Genomic DNA, 14,688 nt, shown 5'->3' on the forward strand with positions numbered 1-14,688 from the left:
GGAGATGCCTGTTAGAATACATCTCTGTTACTGATACATGGAAGAAAGATAATGCGTTATTTTTATCTTTCCAAAATCCTAGAAAGGGACTCGGGGTATCAAAGTACACACTAGCGAAGTGGATTAGGGAGGCTATCTCTTTGGCTTATACTGCAGGTGGGGGTCCGACTCCGCAGAATCTGAGGGCGCATTCCACCAGGGCCATGGCTACATCCTGGGCGGAGAAATCTGGAGTATCAATCGACCAGATATGTAAGGCGGCCACATGGTTATCCCCGTCCACCTTCTTTAAGCACTATAGGTTGGATTTAGGGGCCTCCTCTGATCTCACCTTCGGGTTAAGGGTGCTGCAGGCTATAGTCCCTCCCTAGGGTAGTGTTACATCTCTGTAATTCTCTCGTCGTGCTGTCATGGGAGTCCGAGTAAAGCATTAAGCTACTTACGGTAGCGGCATTTCTCGGAGGCCCATGACAGCACCCTTAGTTCCCTCCCTATTTCACGTGGGGGTTGCACCTCCTATAATGTATATATCTCACGTGTATATGCCCAGTTCCAATATATGGGTTAAAATTTTGTATATATACTGTATATAATGTGTATTTTTGTATGCTACTAACCGCGGTAGTCCTCTCAAGGCTCTGAAATACAACTGATGCAGGGGAGAGGTGCCGCCCTTTTGTATCTGTAGGTTTCCTGTTCCTAATGGGCGGATCCCCTCTCTCGTCGTGCTGTCATGGGCCTCCGAGAAATGCCGCTACCGTAAGTAGCTTAATGCTTTTTTTAATTTTTTTTGTGGTTAAAATAAACTTCCCGGCAACCTCCCCCCTCCCACCCCCTGTGCGCCCGCCCGCTGGAAATAAAATACTCACCTAGCTCCCTCGATGCTTCCTCTCAGCGCCGCAGCTTGTCCTGTATGAGCGGTCACGTGGTGCCGCTCATTACAGTGATGAATATGCGGCTCCACCTCCCAAGGGCGAAACGTATGTCGGCGTCCTGGGATCCTTAGTTCTGTGTTGATCTCTTCCATTTATGTTGAGTCTGTTATCTGATATGAGCACTTTATTTACCGTATGTTGTATTATTTGTCTATTCATTTTTTGGGGATATTTTCTGTAGCACCATTTCACTATTCTATCCTTGTGCAGTATCTCTTACACACAGACTATTTCCTAAATTATTATATAACACTTATTAGTTATATGATACCCATTTCTTATACGTTGGTCATGAACATTTTTCTGTATGTACCAAAAAAATTATGTTTTTTAGATAATTTCCTTCTTGTGGTTATTCACTCCCATCAGTTGGGTTAATTTGTATCTATTTCGGAATATAAACTCACTAATATATATATATATATATATATATATATATATATATATATATATATATATATATATATATATATATTTTTATTATTTATTTTATTGTGCATATTTAATCTGAGAGCAGCATAATGTAGAGGCAGGGAGCCTGATTCCAGGGATGTGTTATTTATTAGGATGTGTGATGTACTTTCAATACAATCAGTGTTTTATCAGTAGGAAATTATCACTACTGGACTACATGTCTCGTGCACACCACTCAGTCTAATCTGTATAAACCCAACTGACTACTCACAGTGTGCCTCAGAAAACTGCCAGCGATGGGTGTGGTCAGTGTCGGCCCACCATTAGCCAACTCCAGGGCCCCACTTTTCAGCTACATATAAATGTGACATTATCCTCAATCACAAATTTATATAACAATGAACTGGGCAGATTGATAAATGAATAAGATGCCGCCTTTGTCTGTACATAGCGATTCTAGTATATTGTGCCAGGTCATATAAGAAGGTGGTGGCTCAGTCCTGCACCGGGGCCCACTGGAGGATTCACCTGCTTTCCTGTCGTTAAGTCCAAGCCTGGGCATGGGCAGGGCTATGCACAGCACAGAAGTCTTAGCTCTGCTACATCTACATCAGACAGAACAGGGATTATATTGAAACTGCACCAAGAACTCCAGTAAGTGACACATCGCTGGAGTCAGGCTCTCTGTCGATGCATTATGCTGCTGGCAGATTCCATAGCAAAAAAAACTGCTGACAGATTCCCTTGAAACCTAAAAATGGTAAGTCAAAAATAAACTTTTTACATCTTTTGAAATTATAGGACGGTAACAGAATATTGTATTTTGGCTATACAGTTTCTTGAATGTACAGTATGCTCCAAAGGCATCCAGTCTGAGTCCCCAAAAATGTGGCTGATTACTGGCAGTAAGAGTTTCAGCGCTAAATATTACTTTTGTAGCTTAAGCCTAAGAGATGAAACAGCCTAATCAGCTCATAAGCATAATACATCTCATGAATGCATAATCAAAACTTAAATCAGCCGCAGAAGTAAACCGAGCAGAAATGAACAAAGCAGGAGGTAAATTGTGGATTTTGGAGCAAATCATGTTATCTACTGAAGGTAAATTTTTCTTTTATTCAGGGCTGTGGAGTCGGTAAGCCAAACCTCCAACTCCGACTCCATAATTTCCATGACACCAACTCCACCAAAGTGGGCTCTGACTCTACGACTCCGACTCTGACTCCATGACTCCGACTCTGACTCTACGACTCCGACTCTGACTTCACGACTCCGACTCTGACTTCACGACTTCACGACTCCGACTCTGACTTCACGACTCCGACTCTGACTTCACGACTCCGACTCTGACTTCACGACTCCGACTTCACGACTCCGACACCAACTCTGACTCCACGACTCCGACTCTGACTCCACAGCCCTGCTGTTAGTCTAATTATATTAATTAGCAAACATTAAAAATGGAAAATCATAACCAAAACCATTCTGTGGGTTACAATGGAATATTATGTTTTCAGAAAGGCATTGACGGTGAAATTATTTTTTAGCATTGGTTATAATGGCTTGTTTGATTTCATCTACATTATAAGAGCAAAAAAAGGGACACAAGACATAATCGTTGAATTCTGGATTTTCATTCTGTTCCAATGCACAAGTGCACAAAATCCAGCCCTTAGCTATGCTGTCTGCCTTTACTAACAATTGGGAAGGAACGGGATGCTTTAAAGAATTTAATTCCCGCGTGATCCTGTAATTGGATGTCAACCGTGTAATAAGTCAATTTGGGAAATTTCTTTACTCCTAAATATTCCATGCTCAACTGCGATTATTGATAAGTGGAAGCATTTAGGAACCAAATAAACTCAGGCGCAAAGTAGCAGACCCCGTCGGGTAATAAAATAAATGAAAACAACAATTGAAAAAATAAAAAAGAACAAAAAACTAAAAATAAGAAACAGCGCCAGACTAAATCCCTGTTTTTAGCAGTGCTCCCATTGAAAAAAATATGCCAGATAAATAAAAATAAGTCCTATGAAAAGGGAACACAATTTTTTTTTTTTTTTATTGTAGTAGTCCTTTGTAGTCATTAAATAATATAAAAAATATTTTGCCGCTATCAGTGAAAAAAAAAAAAGGAATATAAAAATAGCATAAATATGAAGCCCCATGTGTCACGAAAGAAAAGACAAAGTTATTTGAATTTCTGAATAAGAAAAAATTATAGAGTCATTAAAAGCACATGTATGGTAAAACCCGAAAATGGCCCTGGTCAAAGAGGGGTGAAGGTAGGGGGAATTTATATTAAAATATATGAAACAAAAAAACTGTAAAAGGTTTCAATTCCCCCATATTCACCCAAACATAAATAGCACAATGTAGAAAATAAAAGTATTGACATACTGAGTATTGCTGTGTGCGTAATTGTCTGAACAAAGAAAATATTTATCCAATATGGAGAATTCGGAATTGGAAAAATAATATGGTGACTGAAAACAATAACTATATAAATTTAGTATCTCCATAAACTCACTGACCTTTAGAACGAATTTTCCTCGTCATTTTACTACTAAGTGAACGTTGTAAAAGCCAAACCCCAAAAAGCAATCAACATTTCAGCTTTGTGTTTTTGTTTTTTTTGTTTTTTAATTCCACTCCACTATGATTTTTCTTTCCCATTTTTCAGTAAAATGAATGGTGAAAACTCGTCACGCCAAAATCAAGCCGTCTACTGCTACTATATGTCGAGGAAAAATAAACAGGTTATGGATCTTGAAAGGCAAGGAGGGAAAAACTAAAGGTAAAAAAAGGTTCCCAAGGGAATAAAACACTAACATTGGCTAAGGTTAATCTCTTCACCCCTGGGCAATTTTCCATTTTTTTTCATTTTTGTGTTTTCCTCCACTTCTTCCAAGAGCCATAAAGTTTATATATATATATATGTATATATATATATATATATATATATATATATATATATATATATATGTCAATATAGCAGTATGAGGGCTTGTTTTTTGCGGGACGAGTTGTACTTTTGAATGACCATTGATTTTACTGTAGTGTACTGGAAAACATAAAAAAAATTCCAAGCGCTGTGAAATTGCAAAAAAAAAAGTGCAATTCCACAATTGTGTTTTGGGTTTCTTATTTACTATGTTCACTGTATGGTAAAACTGACCTGGCACTATGATTCCCCAGGTCAGTATGAGTACGCACATACCAGACATGTATAGTTTATTTTATTTAAGTGGTGAAAAAATTGCATTTGTTGCCATTTTCACGTTTTTATTAATACCATTTTGGGGTAGATATGATGTTTTGATTGCCTCTTGTTGCATTTTATTGTAATGTTGTGGGCAAAAAAAACTTAATTCTGGAGTTTCAATTTTATTCAATTTTATTTTTCGTTATGCTGTTTAATAATCAGCATAATTTATTTTATATTTTGCTAAATGGTATGTCTATATTTTATTTATCTTTATTATTTTATTTTCTGTTGAACGTTTGTTTTTTTAATTTTTTAAAACTTTTTTGTTTTCATGGGTCGGCGTTCACAGGAGTATTGTAATGGCAGAAACGGGGGAGTTCTGAAAGCCCCAGCCATCATGACAACCCATCTGTGCCTCCCCAGTCACATAACAAATGGGCGGGATTAATGACGAACTTCCGGCTGGCGCGCATTAAATCTCACTATCAAAGATTGACAGCGGGATTTAACTGGTTAACAGCCATGGGTGTAGCTCCAATCCACTCACGGCTGTTAAAGGCACATTATAACTGACTAGATGGTGGCCCGATTGTAACGCATCGGGTACTCTAGAATATGTATGTACGTACGTCGCGCTGTGAGTGGGGGTTAAATTCCACACCAATATCGCTGATTGGTTGCACCCGGCTGGCCGATCAGTAATGCGTGGTTCAAATCCGGAACCAATTCGCGGCCGCACTGCGCCTGTCGCTGATTGGTCGCGGCCGGCTGGGCACGACCAATGACCGAAGCGGTCTTTAAATACTGCGCCAATATCGCTGATTGGTCGCGGCCAGCCAGACGCAGCCAATCAGCAAAGTGTGGTTTAAATCCCGCGTCAATTGGCGGCTGGACTGCGTCTGTCGCTGATTGGTCGCAGGATGTCGGGGGTTCGGGGTGCCGGATATAACACAGCCACATAGTATGTAGCACAGCCACGTAGTATGTAGCACAGCCACGTAGTATGTAGCACAGCCACGTAGTATGTAGCACAGCCACGTAGTATATAGCAGCCACGTGGTATATAGCAGCCACATAGTATATAGCAGCCATGTAGTATATAGCATTCATGTAATATATAGCAGCCACGTAGTAAATAACACAGCCCACGCAGTATATAACACAGCCCACGTACTATATAACACAGACAGCCACGTAGTATATAGCAGCCACGTAGTATATAGCAGCCACGTAGTATATAACAGAGCCCACATAGTATGCAGCAGTGTGGGCACCATATCTGTTAAAAAAAAAAAAAAAGAATTAAATTAAAAAATTGTTGTATACTCACCCTCTGGCGTCCACCGAAGTTGTCCCGATGCGTGCGAGGCTGCCGCCTGCTTCCGCTCCCAGTGATGCATTGCGAAATTACCCAGATGACTTAGCGGTCTCGCGAGACCGCTAAGTCATCTGGGTAATTTCGCAATGCATCACTGGGAACGGAAGCTGGTGGCAGCCTCGCTGCCACGCGCATCGGTGGACGGCGAAAGGTGAGAATTGCACCATTTTTTAAATATTTTTTAAAATTATTTTTAACATTATATCTTTTTACTATTGATGCTGCATTATGCCGCGGTGTAACGCAGTCGGTTTAACGGACTGCTAAAACGCTATGAGGGCAGCAGACGATGACTGGGGGGAGTATGGAGGGGGCACTGACTGCAGGGGGGTAGGGAGCGGCCATTTCGTGGCCGGACTGTGCCCGTCGCTGATTGGCCGTGACCAATCAGTGACTTGGGATTTCTGTGACAGACAGACAGACAGACAGACGGAAGTGCCCCTTAGACGATTCTATAGATAGATTAAATCAGCTGTCATGTGTGAGGAAAGATACAGGCTCAGCTTGTGAACCTGCATCAAAGTAAGGTATAAGACATATGTCGTAAATATACGTCATATGTCCTGAAGAGGTCAAACTTTTTTCAGAAATAGTTTCTTTTTGTGAACGAGTTGTTCTAATTCCCATTGACTAAAGGGCCAGCTTCATATGTGTAGAATAAGATGTAATATAATGTATATAATATATATATATATATATATATATATATATATATATATATATATATATATATATATATATATATATTCTGCGATCTGCTTGAACACACAGTCTTTCAGAGACCATTCTCTCTAACTCAGTCGATTGCGACTCAGGAAGTCTGCCCTGACATTTTCTGCGCCACTACTGAGGGTTTCCAATCAAGGACAGGAAACCAGCTGATGTGGAGAGAGGAGCCGCCCTTTTTATCTTGAAGGTTTCCTGTCCTTGAAGGGCGGATCCCTCTCTCGTGGTGCCGTTATGGGTGCCTGAAAAATAGGCCTTAATTATCAAAACTGTGTAAGCTGAAACTAGCCTAGTTGCCCATAGCAACCAATCACAGAGAAGCTTTAATTTTTCCACAGTCATTTAATAAATGAGAGCTGCTCAGTGATTGGTTTTTGAAGGCAACAAAACCAGTTTCCATGTTAATTGGTAATAAATAATGAGGCCTAGTGTCTTTTGTACTTCTTACGTTTTCCATAGCAGAAGTTATTATATTATACTGTAAATGTAGTATATTCTTGGACCTTTAATGACTCGAATCTCATTGCACACAATCTTCCTGTCGGAGAGTAAAACAGCATATGTCAGCAGCAGACATACAGTATTAGTGATACAATCCAAGTTAGATTTATTATTCATCAATGATGTACTTAAATCAGGGATTTAGTCGTCATTGTGAGGATTAATCAAGGAATAGACATTGTGAGGACTGATTAGCCATCTAAATAAATCACCTTTCTGCTATAAATTGTCAGCGTGCCTTCCTGTATCAAGTCTGACTGTAGGCTAATTTATTTTAATTACGTTGTAGGAAATATCAGAATAGACTTGCCTCTGTTCATTCTAACAAATGCTTATGAGATGTCAGTGGTTTTTGTGATACGCTGTTACTAAGCAACAATAACACGAAATACAAGGGTCTTCAAGGGGACGTCCACATTTAATAGATGCCTATTATTAAAAAGTCAAGGGAAAACATCACAAACATGGGCCAAGAATGTAGCTATAGTGCCCAATACCTAAAAAGGGCCACAATTTAAAAAATTGGTAGATTCTAGAAAACTCTGACACAGTTCAAGTAATGTTCACAGTGTAGGGATGCAAGCTTTTAGCAAGGAGGAATAATAATGTAGGGCATACCTAGGGGGATAGGTGGAGCATCAGCCAGCAGAGGAGCACCATTGAGCTGCCTGATGCGATGATCCGAGGTCGAGATAACAGCCAGCTCAGAAAAGGTGTAAAACGCCAGCTCCCAGCATTCAAGTGTACTCGTGTCTTTCAAGCATGACTACAATTGAATCCTGGTCACCTGCACTTCCGGGTCAGGGCACCGTCACCAGCGTTATCAGGTCATCTGATCACACTGCTGACATCACTCTCCGGCAAGTTGAATGAATGTTAGTACGGTAAGTGCTCCAGCTGAAGAAAACAAAGATTAATTTAATGGGGAATCTTCTTAGGGAAAACTATAGGATGGGGGAAGAAAAGTTTGATGACGCCGAATGGGCAGGTAGAAATGTGTGAGGAAACAATATGGGAAGCACGGGGGGATGAAGAAACAGTATGGGGAGCATGGAATGAATGTGTTGGGAGATGGTATGGAGACAGTATTAGGCTGCTGTCACACTAGCAGTATTTGGTCAGTATTTTACATCAGTATTTGTAAGCTAAAATCAGGAATGGAACTATTAGAGGAAAACTATTGTAGATACATATGCACCACTTCTGCATTTATCACCCACTCCTGGTTTTGGCTTACAAATACTGGTGTAAAATACTGACCAAATACTGCTAATGTGACGGCAGCATTAAGGGGAATAGTGTGAGGAGAATGTATGGGGGAAGAAAAGTATGAGGGAGCACGTTATACATAAGGGTAGCATGGGGGTACAGTGTTAGGGCACAGTATGGAGGGAACAGTATGCCAAATAAATTTTTGCTCTAGATCCGACTCTGGAAAATGTATTTATACATTTACAGGAAGAATATCAGGATTGTTATAATGCAGAGTTCTAAGAAAGAGTGCTACATTTCATGAGGAATACAAGTATTACTAGACCAGATAAATAAGGTCCTCTTTATAGTGGATATGATTAACACAAGCATAGCAGTGATGTATTGGCAAACTAGTAACTTGCTTGCAGAGATGCATTAACTACATAGCAGAGAAGGTGAGACTTGTGACTTGACAAAGCAGTACTTGAAAGCAGGAAAATAAAATGAGATTGCTGCTTGAAGCTTAATAATAGCTTAAATGTGTATACAAATAAGAATTTACAGGACAGATGCTGTACCTTGCTTGCAGAATAGTGGGTGTGAATGTTCACAGATGCTGGAATGAGCTAGGAAATAAACACTAGAAATTGAATAGAGGTCAGGAGTAGCAAGACATAAACAGACACCTGAATGGGGCTGAACTAAGAGGTAGGCGAAGCAACTCTTGACAGACACAATGTAGACAAGTGCTATGCTTTCTCTATACTCAGACTACTGGCATCTGCCTAAGCTGGTATTATAAAGCTTTGGGTAATGATGATGTCAGAGGTATTTTCTTGGTTAGGAGAATAAAACCGGCTTGAACTAATGTGATAGGATAAAACAGCATGATTTAGCTCTAGAGGTGTGACAGGTAACACTTTTTGCTTACTGACTGCTTCTCCAGCACTGCCTATTTAACACTGTTCCCAGTCTTTATTGAAAGGCTGCAGGAGTGACACCACGAAAACAGCAAGTAACTGGAGCAGCCAATCATTCAGCTCAACAGTATTGCCAATGTAGTCAGCAAGAGACCACGAAACCAATTGATTTGTTGTCGTAGTCACATGCTGTAGTCTTGATGTCACCCTTGCAGCCTGTCAACAAAGTCTGGTGCCAGCCTTGCAAGCGGAGATGATTTGATCACTCTGTGAAATCCACGGTCCAAGTCACTACTCTCTAGCCAGAGACAAGAACTGCAAAAATTTTCTTACTTTCCGGGATCTCATGCTCTGCTTGTGATTAGCATATGATAACCTGTGTGCCGCACCCATTAAAGTTTATGTCACGCCACAAACACAGGGAATTTGCGTTGCTCCTGTCCACGTCCAGAGAGCACTGACCTGAACCATAGACCAATGTTGCACAAAGCAATTTGCTCATCACTACTAGAAAGTAAAAATGTATTATCCTGAAAACCTTCTTTGAGATAGGTACTGTAAATGCAGTGACTGATGACTCATGCAGGGCAAATTGACCTCCTGTTTCTAGATAGAGCTTAGAAGGATTCAGATAGTCAGTTTATAATCACATGATGTCTTAGACCTAACAGAAAAGAGAAGAATTAGCTGAGTAGAAAGGCAAAATGTGCAATTGTAAGTACACAGTGCTATATGATATGAGGGCTGAAATGTGTTAGGAAAATAAAACTTTGATGGAAGGAGGAGATGGACTTCTTTAACATTATTGTTCCATTTTTAACTACTAGGAGTATGATTCAGTAGCTTTAATATGATGCTCTTAGGCCGGCATCACACTGGCGAGTTTTACGGACGTATGAGTGCAGAAAATACACCCGTAAAATACGCATAACACACGGCCCAATGATTCTCTATGGCCCAGCTCCTATCAGCCATATTTTACTGATCCGTAATATACGGTCTTGTACCGCCGTAGAAAATCGCAGCATGCTGCGTTTGTCACCGTATTGCACAAAAAAATCGCCAATGAAAGTCTATGGGGGCGAGAAAAATACAGATTACACACGGACCAGCAGTGTGACTTGCGAGAAATACGCAGCGGTGTTAGAGAAAAGTCGGTAATTCAATTGCCGACTTTTCATTTCTCCTTCACAAACCCGACAGGATATGAGACATGGTTTACATACAGTAAACCATCTCATATCCCCTTTTTTTTTGCATATTCCACACTACTAATGTTAGTAGTGTGTATGTGCAAAATTTGGCCGCTGTAGCTTCTAAAATAAAGGGTTAATTTGCGGAAAAAATTGGCGTAGGCTCCCGCGCAATTTTCTCCGCCAGAATGGTAAAGCCAGTGACTGAGGGCAGATATTAATAGCCAGGAGAGGGTCCATGGTTATTGCCCCCCCCCCCGGCTACAAACATCTGCCCCCCAGCCACCCCAGAAAAGGCACATCTGGAAGATGCGCCTATTCTGGCACTTGGCCACTCTCTTCCCACTCCCGTGTACCGCTCTGGTGGAGAAAATTGCGCGGGAGCCCACGCCAATTTTTTCCACGATTTAACCCTTTATTTTACAAGCTAGAGTGCCCACATTTTGCACATACACACTACTAACATTAGTAGTGTGGAATATGCAAAAAAAAAGGGGATATGAGATTGTTTACTGTATGTAAACCATGTCTCATATCATGTCGGGTTTGGGAAGGAGAAATGAAAAGCCGGCAATTGAATTACCGGCTTTTCACATATCTCGCGCTGAATTAAATATAAATACAGAATATATATATGTGTCTCAATGATATATATATATATATATATATATATATATATATATATATATATATATATATATATATATAATATATATATATATACACTCACCGGCCACTTTATTAGGTACACCTGTCCAACTTCTTGTTAACACTTAATTTCTAATCAGCCAATCACATGGCGGCAACTCAGTGCATTTAGGCATGTAGACATGGTCAAGACAATCTCCTGCAGTTCAAACCGAGCATCAGTATGGGGAAGAAAGGTGATTTGAGTGCCTTTGAACGTGGCATGGTTGTTGGTGCCAGAAGGGCTGGTCTGAGTATTTCAGAAACTGCTGACCTACTGGGATTTTCACGCACAACCATCTCTAGGGTTTACAGAGAATGGTCCGAAAAAGAAAAAAAATCCAGTGAGCGGCAGTTCTGTGGGCGGAAATGCCTTGTTGATGCCAGAGGTCAGAGGAGAATGGGCAGACTGGTTCGAGCTGATAGAAAGGCAACAGTGACTCAAATCGCCACCTGTTACAACCAAGGTAGGCCTAAGAGCATCTCTGAACGCACAGTGCGTCGAACTTTGAGGCAGATGGGCTACAGCAGCAGAAGACCACACCGGGTACCACTCCTTTCAGCTAAGAACAGGAAACTGAGGCTACAATTTGTACAAGCTCATCGAAATTGGACAGTAGAAGATTGGAAAAACGTTGCTTGGTCTGATGAGTCTCGATTTCTGCTGCGACATTCGGATGGTAGGGTCAGAATTTGGCGTAAACAACATGAAAGCATGGATCCATCCTGCCTTGTATGGAGCATCTTTGGGATGTGCACTGACAAATCTGCGGCAACTGTGTGATGCCATCATGTCAATATGGACCAAAATCTCTGAGGAATGCTTCCAGCACCTTGTTGAATCTATGCCACGAAGAATTGAGGCAGTTCTGAAGGCAAAAGGGGGTCCAACCCGTTACTAGCATGGTGTACCTAATAAAGTGGCCGGTGAGTGTATATATATATACATACTGTAGATATGTTTTAACGAACATTTGAGCACATAAATCAATAAATTAGATGTCGGTTTTGCAAGCCTGCGAGAAAATCTCGCAGTACGGATGCCATACGGATTACATATGGAGGATGCCATGCGCAAAATACGCTGCCACACCCTGCCTACGGATGACATACGGATCACTATTTTGGGAACATTTCTGCGTATTACGGCCGTAAAATACGGACCGTATTTACATACGCTGAGTGTGACGCCGGCCTTAAATCTAAAAGTAAATGATAGTAAATACATTCTGTAGAAAAGATCTTTGAAAAATAATAAACTTTTCCAATACAGTATATAGCAGCACTGTCTGTTCAAAAAGCACAATCAGACCGTTCATATGAAGGAGACAATGTTCTATGCATCTTTCTATGTCCACTACAGTAAAAAATCGAATAATGAGTGCTTCTTCTGTGCAGTGTGCGACGGCTGCCTTGTACTATGACAGCTATATAGAACAACGCTGTCTGATTGTGGCCTAGGCAATAAAAAAAACAGTCACAATGGGTTATGTGTGCTCTGCAGTCTCCGCGCACACAGCCCAATTACTACAGAAAAAGCATCTGCGCATGCGCGAGCAGAGCGGGAGATCCCAGTCACGAGACTTGCTGTTAACAGCCTGTAAGAGGAAAATAACGTCATTTTGAAAATTATTTGTATTTGAAATGTTTGTTTTTCTAAAGTTTTTTTTTTTTTTTCACATAGAATGCATTTACTGCCATGTCACTTCCTTCCCCAGACCGATCTTTCTTTTTTTTTTTCATTTTAATTTTTTCCTCTCTTTTTTTTTTTTTTTTTTTTAAATAGCCATAATTTTTTTTTTTGCACTGACATATACATATGAGGGCTTGTTCCTTTTGTGGAACGGTTTGTAGTTTTGAATGACACCATGTATTTTACCATATAGAGTAAAGAAAAATTGATGAAAAAAAAAAGCAATCCTGCCACAAGTTTTTTTTTTTTTTTTTTTTTTACAACATTGGTTGTGCAATAAAAGTGTCCTCTTCAGGTCAATACGATTACTGTGGTACTAAACTTGTAAAGTTTCTTTTTACTACTTTATTGCCTTAAAAAACAAAATTTCAATTTTGTAAAAAATAAAAAAATCACCATTTTCCGAGACCTGTAACTTTTTTTTTTCATATTACCATCAATGGATCTGTGTTTTTATCTTTTTTCTTGTTACGGCAGTTAAAGATTGGCATAATTAATTTTACATTTTGATAGACTGGACTTTTCTGCAGTTATAGCAGTGGCAAGTAAGTGGTTAACGGCAGTGATTGGTGAGCGTGATGATCCCTGCTGTTATTGGCTGATGCCAGCTAAATAATGTAGTCCGAAGATTTTGTAATGCTGTACAACCCCTTTAACAATGGTGTTGGCTATCAGAAGTACTCAGTAATGAGCCGGGGTTTGAAGAATACGCTATAACAGTATTTAGTTCACCGCCATGCATTAAACAAACCTAAATGCTTGGATGGAACAGAGAATTAATTGGATTTCTTTGATAAGTAGTTTGGAATTGGCCTAGTACATCATGTAATGGCTCTCTGAAATGCTGATTTTCTTAAGTGTCCTGAAGGATTAAACTGTGTTTTTGTAATTGTATTATGACTTTTATTCCTTTGCAGAAATGCTCTAAAATACATGGAAATCCAAACTTTATATTCTATTTGAATACGTTTATCTAATGAGTGCATCCTTCAGGTTATTGGGTGACAAATCGAAACAAAGAGTTACAATCCTTGCTTAACGAGAATATTTCACTAAGTTTTTTTCCTATTTAACCTGAGAGCAGCATGATCTAAGGGCAGAGACCCTGATTCCAGCAATGTATCACTTAATAAGCCACTTATTGCAGTTTCAATAAAATCTGTGGTTTATGAGCAGGAGATTATCATTGGAGGACTAGTTGTCTCATGCAATGTAGTCCTCCATATTCATGAGCTCTGTGTAACCCCCCATCACTGATTTGCAGCTTTCTGTCAATGTACAATGTACACAAAAAGCTGCCAATCAGTGGTGTGGACAGGTTTTATACAGAGCTCAGCATTCAGAGCATTGCTAGGTCTGCAGCAGAGAAAAATGGCTTTCAATCAAAACTGCAGCAAGCGGCCTAGCAAGTGAGCCAAGGCCAGAATCAGGGTCTCTGTCCATGTATCATGCTGATCTCAGATTACATAGCAAAAACCTGGTGACAGACCCCTTCCCCTGCTTGTATTCTTTGTTTTTTCATCCCTGCTTTCCAAAAGCCATTTTTTTACATTCTTATCAACATAACCGTACTATATTAGGGTTTGATTTTTGCTGGTCAACATGTATTTTTGGCACTTTTTAATTTACCATATAATGTACGAGAAAACTATAAATTCTTGCCTACGCATTTCAGTTTTCACCATTTTTAATATGTTTGTTTGGAACCAACAAGCTTTGGGCATTAAACTGATATACTGTAAAAACTAGAGGAAAGATTTGTGTAGCTGCTGCTGATGTACTTGGCTTATAAAACATTGAATGACTGGATACGACTGTATTACCTTATCAGCGAAGTGC

The sequence above is a fragment of the Ranitomeya variabilis genome, chromosome 1 (genome assembly GCF_051348905.1).
Source record: "Ranitomeya variabilis isolate aRanVar5 chromosome 1, aRanVar5.hap1, whole genome shotgun sequence".
NCBI lineage: Eukaryota > Metazoa > Chordata > Amphibia > Anura > Dendrobatidae > Ranitomeya > Ranitomeya variabilis.